The sequence below is a fragment of the Lupinus angustifolius genome, chromosome LG03 (genome assembly GCF_001865875.1).
Source record: "Lupinus angustifolius cultivar Tanjil chromosome LG03, LupAngTanjil_v1.0, whole genome shotgun sequence".
Classification (NCBI taxonomy): Eukaryota; Viridiplantae; Streptophyta; class Magnoliopsida; order Fabales; family Fabaceae; genus Lupinus; species Lupinus angustifolius.
In genome coordinates, this window is record NC_032011.1 from 28,617,600 (window position 1) to 28,625,889 (window position 8,290).

Here is an 8,290-nt window from a genome sequence, read left to right on the forward strand (position 1 = left end):
AGTAGAGTCTCAGTCCCACGAGATTCAGAAAATTGCTCTTGAGATCATTTCTGATGGTATGCCCTTAGAGGAGCAATTTCAAGCGGCTGTCATAATTGACAAGCTGCCTCTTAGTTGGAAGGACTTCAAAAACCTTCTAAGGCATAAGACCAAAGAAATCTATTTGGAATCTCTGATCACTCGTCTTCGTATTGAAGAAGAGGCTCGTAAGCAAGATGAGAAAGATGAGGTGTTGATTGTCTCCAACAATAGCACTCAGAAGAAATTCTCAAGTGTGGTTCTGAAGCCTTCTGGCACTAACTTCAAGAATCAGAACCGCAGTGGGAATAAGGCTAAGAACATCAGTCGAAACAAGAATTGGAACCCCCAAAAGGTCCAACATGCTAAGCCACCCGCTAAGAGTGACTCTAGCAACATGCTCATTTGCTTCAAATGTGGGAAGCCAGGTCATATGGCACGCAAGTGCAGAAATAATGATATGGATCGTCCTCCACATGCCAACATGGTTGATGAACCATTTGTGGCTGTATTATCTGAGGTAACTATGGTTGGAGGAACTGATGGGTGGTGGGTAGATACTGGCACATCCCGCTATGTCTGCTATGACCGTTCTATATTCAAAACATACACGAATGTTGATGATAAGAAGGTGTTGTTAGGGTGACTCCCACACCACTATTGTTGCTAGAACTGGTGATGTGGAGCTGAAGTTTACATCTGGGAAGACTCTGATTCTGAAAGATGTGATGCACACTCAAGATATGAGGAAGAATCTAGTTTCTGGTTTTCATTTTAATAAGGCTGGTTTCACCCAGACCATAGGAGCAGACTTGTATACTCTTACTAGTAATGGGGTACTTGTTGGGAAAGGGTACGCCACTGATGGCATGTTTAAATTAAATCTTGATGTTTCTATTAATAAAATGTCTGATTCTGTTTACATGTTGTGTGATTTTAATATTTGGCATTCTAGACTTTGTCATATTAATAAACTTGCAATTTCAAATCTGAGTAGCTTAGTTTTAATTCCAAAGTTATCTAAAAATGATTTTGAAATTTGTGAATCATGTAGTCAAGCAAAAATTTCAAAAAAACCACAATCAGTTATGCGAGAATCTGAGCCTTTAGATTTAATACACTCAGATATATGTGAATTAGATGGAACGTTAACTAGAAATGGAAATGTTATTTTATCACTTTTATTGATGATTGTTCTGACTTTACTTATGTATATCTTATGAAAAATAAAAGTGAAGCACTTGAAATGTTTAAGTTATATGTAACTGAAATTGAAAATTAACTAAACAAGAAAATAAAGAAACTCAGAAGCAATAGAGACACTGAGTATAACTCTAACATGTTTAATGATTTTTATAAACTAAATGGCATTCATGAAACAATTGCACCATATTCACCTGAAATGAATGGTAAAGCTGAAAGAAATAATNATGATTTTTATAAATTAAATGGCATTATTCATGAAACGACTGCACCATACTCATCTGAAATGAATGGTAAAGCTGAAAGAAAGAATAGAACTTTAACTAAATTAGTTGTAGCTATTATATTAAGTTCTGGTGCAGCACCCTCTTGGTGGGGTGAAATTTTATTAACTATATGTTATGAATAGAGTCCCCAATACTAAAAGCAAAATTTCCCCATATGAAATTATTAAGAATAGACAACCAAACTTGTCTTATTTGCGAACTTGGGGTTGTATGGCTTATGTCCAGATACCAGTTCCCAAGAAAGTTAAACTCGCAAGTAGCCTATGAATGTGTATTCATTGGGTATGTTGTAAACAACAAAGCGTATAAGTTTTATGACCTTAACGCAAAAGTGATCATTGAGTCTAATGATATTGACTTCAATGAATTGAAATTCCCTTTTAAATTGAGGAATAGTGGGGGCACAACAACTAGTCACATACCTATGATTAACAATAATCTTAATAATAATGGGTTAGAAATAGAACCTAGAAGAAGTAAGAGAGCAAGGAGTGCTAGAGAGTATGAACCTGATTATATGGTTTATACATTGGAAGAGGATCCATCAACACTCCAAGAAGCCTTGACTTCTTTGGATGCTGATTTGTGGCAAGAAGCCATAAATGATGAGATGGATTCTCTAGAGTCTAACAAGACCTAGCATTTAGCTGTCTTGCCTCCTGGCTGCAAACCTATAGGTTGTAAGTGGGTATTGAAAAAGAAATTGAAACCTGATGGCATAGTGGATAAATACAAGGCTCGCCTTGTAGCTAAGGGTTTCAGGCAAAGAGAAAATGTAGATTTCTTCGACACATTTTCATCAGTTACTAGAATAACATCCATTAGAGTACTAATATCGATCGCTGTGATATATAATTTATTAGTACATCAAATGGATGTTAAGACTGCCTTTTTGAATGGTGATTTGGAAGAAGAAATCTATATGGTACAACCTGAAGGTTTTGTAATACATGGGCAAGAAAATAAGATCTGCAAGTTAGATAAGTCATTGTATGGTCTTAAGCAAGCACCTAAACAATGACATGAAAAGTTTAATGACTTAATGGTCTCGAATGAGTTTAATGTGAATGAAAGTGACAAGTGCATTTATTATAAATCAGAAAATAACATTTACACTATCATATGTATCTATGTAGACGACCTACTCATATTTGGTTCCAACATTCATGTTGTGAATAATGTGAAATCATTGTTGAGTAACAACTTTGATATGAAAGACCTTGGAGAAGCAAATGTAATCCTTGGTATAAAAGTTACTAGGTCAAAAGAAGAAATTTGTTTGGATCAATCTCACTATGTAGAAAAGATCCTAAAGAAATATAAATACTTTGACTATAAACCTGCTAGCACACCATATGATCCAAGAGTAAAACTTTTTAAGAACATTGGTGAAGGTGTAAGACAAGTTGAGTATGCTAGCATAATTGGCAGCCTTCGGTATGCCACTGATTGCACTAGACCCGACATTGCCTATGTTGTGGGATTATTATGCAGGTTTACCAGTAGACCTAGTATGGAGCATTGGCATGCCATAGAAAGGGTAATGAGATACCTTAAGAAAACAATAAACCTATCGAAGGTTTCCAGCTATCCTAGAAGGATTCAGTGATGCTGATTGGAATACTCTTTCAGATGATTCTAAAGCAACCATTGGCTATATATTTAGCATAGCTGGTGGGGCTGTTTCTTGGAAGTGAAAGAAATAAACTATTTTGGCTCAATCCACTATGGAAGTTGAGATGATAGCACTAGCAACAGCTAGTGAAGAAGCAAGTTGGCTGAGAAGCTTGCTTGCAGAGATTCCCCTTAGGGGAAAAACCGATTCCAGCTGTGTTGATCCATTGTGATAGTACCGTGACTATTTCAAAAATTGAGAACCGCTTTTATAACGGTAAGAAATGACAAATCCGTCATAAGCATAGTACCATTAGAAAGTTACTCTCTACAAGAGTTGTTAGAGTGGATCATGTATGCACTGAGAATAACTTAGCTAGAAAGTATGATTTTGAGGCATGTCAAGCATGAGTTCCTCAAAGGTATAATTTTGAAACACGTTTGAGGCACTTCAAGCACGGGGTGCTCAAAGGTATAATGCTGAAACACGTCAGACACGGAGTCCTAAAAAGTATAATTTCGAATCACGTCAAGCATGAGGTCCTCGAAAGTATGATTTCGAGGCACATCATGCACGGGGTCCTGAAAACTATGATTTTGATACGATTTGGGTGAAATTGTGTAATGGTATGATTATTTGGGATATTAGATGCATGAAGTTCATGTTGATATTTGAACTGTAGTGTTTAATGTATGAATTTGACTATGCATTGATTGATATGAGGATGTTGGATAATGCTTATGATGCATTTAACTCCCATTGGTGTTATTATGATTAATGCTAACAAGCATTGATTTGAACATTGATATACTTTAAAGTATGTATGTATGTATGTATGTATGTATGTATGTATGTATGTATGTATGTATGTATGTATGTATGTATGTATGTATGTATGTATGTATGTATGTATGTATGTATGTATGTATGTATGTATGTATGTATGTATGTATGTATGTATGTATGTATGTATGTATGTATGTATGTATGTATGTATGTATGTATGTATGTATGTATGTATGTATGTATGTATGTATGTATGTATGTATGTATGTATGTATGTATGTATGTATGTATGTATGTATGTATGTATGTATGTATGTATGTATGTATGTATGTATGTATGTATGTATGTATGTATGTATGTATGTATGTATGTATCTATGTATGTATGTATGAGATGATAATGCAATGAAGTGAGAGTTAAGACTCATGCACAATATTCTTGAATTCTTTATTCTTTTGGAATTTTTTTTATCAATGATCTCGATTGAAGCGATTCTTGTTGACTAGACAACTTCTATTTTCTGATTTTAAGAGGAATGAGATTAAAACCTACTCCAGTTTGCTTGAAATCATACAACTTGTCTGATTCTCGTCTAAACCCACCTATTTTGTCCTAGTTTAGACTGGCAAATAAAGACTGGCAAAAAACTGCCCTAGTGTGCCTTATTCTGAACTTTTGTCTTCAGCTAATAGGCTACAATTTAGATTCTTAAAACAACTATCTAATTTGTGTCATTGATGATGGACAATTAATCTTCACCTTGGGTGTGATAAGTGCTAAAAATACCTAATTTTTATACACTTTTCATGGCACTTATCCGATGCAAATCCTAGAAAACCAACTTAATTCAACACTTTTTAGATAAATTGTCATAATTAGATTATATATTTTGTCCACCTCTTTTCCATGTCTTTGTGTAAAGTTTTTAGGAGAAATCAAGAGAAGAAAACATCAAAAGAGTAGTCAAGCCAAGAGGTATCCACATAAGCCATTAATGATGCACATATGGCAAGCAGCCTGGCGTGGACCAAAGAGTGGCCCAACATGACATGGCACCAACATGGCTTTGGTCAGGCACAAGCATTGCTCGGTTAGAATCAAGCTTGGCACAAGCCAACCTGCTCAAGCAGACAACTTAGCACTAGGACTGCCCAACATGAAACCACACACCTAGCCAGATCGGACAACCTACTCACCAAGCACCTACCTAGCCAGGCCAACCTGCTCAAGCAAGCAGCTAAGCGGTGTCACAAAGGAGCCTAGCGGTTTGCACCAGAAAGTGGCCAAGTTGACTTAGGCATCAAGCAAAGGTTACCTCATGCATGACCTCACTTGACACGGCCTCTGCAAACTTTTTAGAAGTAGCTCACAATTGGTGGCCTTTATAGCTCACAAATAGCTTGGGTGAGTCAACAAGAAGCAGTTGACCAAGCTACTTGGACAAGGGACCAAATCCATGCTAAAGGGTTTGGTCAGGTGCCTGGTGTGGGACCAAGAGGGCTTGACTCTGTCCAGAATTCCTATAAATAGGAGGCATTCTCTCACACTTTTAGAAATTCATTCTCATTCTCTTCTTCACTCCTTCTCTCAACAAAACTTCTCTCTAGAATTCTTTCATCTTTGTAACATTTGGGACCATGGTTCCAAGCTCTTTAGGTAGGTAAACTCTTGTAAATTTCTCTTAGAATTCAAGAAGAGAAAGGAGTTGGCAAATGGAATACAAAAGTTGATTTTGTAATCTCATTTGGGTCCAAAAGCATCTCATCCTTGGATAGATGGCTCATGCTCCTATGCATTGATTTGAATTATGGTGTAATGTTATTTCTTTTCTTCATTTGTATCATCTTTTGATTTCAATTTATTCAAGTTATCATTTTTTGTTACTTTTGATTCTTTAGGAAGTTCTCAATGCGATTTTAGCTTGATCACCTAAAACTTAATTTAAAGATCCAAAAATGCTTCTTCTTAAGGTATTGACAAGCGAAATAAAAAGTATAACCTAGACCTTAGTTCACTTTCCATATCAAAGCATATATTTTAAGCAACATGTATTCAAGGCTAAATAAAGTTAATGGAGCCTAAAGTAGGGTGTGACAACCAACTCCGACGAGTGGCAATTAATTATTATTTAGTGTATTATACAACATTTGAAAATCATCATTTCCATACTAGGACATTAGATGGAAAGTTAAAGATATGCTGTTTGGAATTAACTAAAGTATAACACATAACTTGCGTAAAGTCTTCAAAATCATTTAAGTTTAGAAATAATTTCATCTTTCAAACCAAAACTTCTCATAAAGAATTTGTGAATATTAGTTTACATTTCTTTATCATTTTTATGCAACAATATAACAAAAACCATCAAAAAGTTGTGAATCAATATTTTTGCTATAATATGCTTATATGATTATCTTCTATTATGCAATTCCTTTTGGTTCGACATAACCCTATACTATACTACAATTGAATCTTGAAAGAGATGCAAGTGTAAAATATAGTAAAGTGTTATCAATAAATTTTATTTGTTGAAAATATAAACTATTCACAAAAGTGCACATCAATTCATGATTTGTAACTTTGTGAATAGAAACAACATACAAAAAGTGTAATTCAATCAATGAAGTGTTACTTGACAATAAAAGAGTGATAAATTAATAAATCTAACCGCTAACATATACTTTCTATCATTTACTTTCTGCAACTAACATTTACTTTCTGTCATTTACTTTCCTGCATCTAACAATTTCTTTATTGCCTTATTCTTATATTCTTTATACCAACCCTTCAAAAGAAGTGGTACGGTTTATTATGAGACCAACCCTTCACAAGAAGTGGTACAATTAACTTAATAAAATGAGACTAACCTTTATGGTATGGTTAAAGGAACCCAAAAAAGGAGTTAATAACAAGAACCCGAAAATAGAGTAAATAAATAAAGTCATCATTCATATAATAAATTGTACATCACTCTTAACTCTAATCAAATAACTTGCAATGGGAGAAACCCTCTCAATAAAACCACAAATTGTTGAGGGATGAACCTCGACAAATAAATAATCCTTTCAACATGATGTTCATTTAATTTTCCCTAATTTTGTCCTTGAGTACGTTGTGGGTACTTGTCAGGAACTATCTCTTTTTCTAAGAATATTAAGTCACCTTTTCGGGATTTCTACTTAGCATTGATCTCCTTTTCTTAGGTTGCCTTTGTGAGTTTTCAACCTAGCACTCTTTTTTGTTTTGTGTTTTCTTTTATTTGTCTCTTTTTTTAACACCCTGAAGTAAAATGGTCCCAGTTCTAGGTTTTGTAAAATTTTCCATGTGAGAAAAACGGGACCCATCCAAAAAATGGTTAGTGTGAGACACTGAGAGTTATCTTTCTACTCAATTTTTCATGCTAAGCTTTAGTCTTGGAAGACCTTCTACAAAAATCATCCCAAATGCATTAAGTACGAGATATTTTTATCAAAACTTTTGAGTTTAGAAAAGTTAGTGTTTCTTTGTCATGGTGTGCATCTTAGGCAAATCCATCTTTACTATTTTTTTAAGCTTGTACTGTGACCTGGCTAAGTATTTCCAATAAAAAGATATAAAGCTCAAAATGTGTTTCTCATACCCCTTTCTCCTTTATCGTATATCCTTTGTTATATTTTTCAGTAGTTTTCTAACAAGATATTCAACTACTAGGATTCTAATGGGTTATTTGTAATGTAGTGGAGCAATGTTATAACCTTTCCCAATAAGATGTGAATGATTCTTTTGGTCGTCTTTGATAGTGCGTTTTCTTTAACCATATTTTTTGCCTGATATATGTATTCAAGCGGGTATTTATTTATTTTATTTTTTTGCATTTTGACCAATGAATAATTTTGTTTACTTGATTTGGATTCATTATCCAAATAGGGTGAATGATGTATGAAGAGTTTATTTATTTCCTAATAATTGAATATCAAGGAAAACATGTGAAAGACTACTCTCCCTGGGCTATTGATATTTTTGTAGGTTATTTAAGAAAAAAATCACCTTTCATTATGCCTAGGGCTCAAATGAGGATAAGCTTTACAAACCAGCTCATACGGTGTATCAATATGGGCGATCAGTTTATTTCCTTTTTCCTAGATTGATGCAGTCAAGTCCAATAATATCACGTTTTAAAAATCAATTCCATGAGCGCCCTTGACAATGGACCATGAAATGCATGCTATGTGGTTTGGGTATGTGATGTATGAATGAATGACATAATTGATATGAGAATGCATAATTAATGTATGCATGTTATTTTCTTTTTTCTTGAATAAATATATTTGATGTTGCATGAATGAATTTATTTTTTTGGATACTATATGGTGTATGCAATGCATAGTGCGACAGAGCATG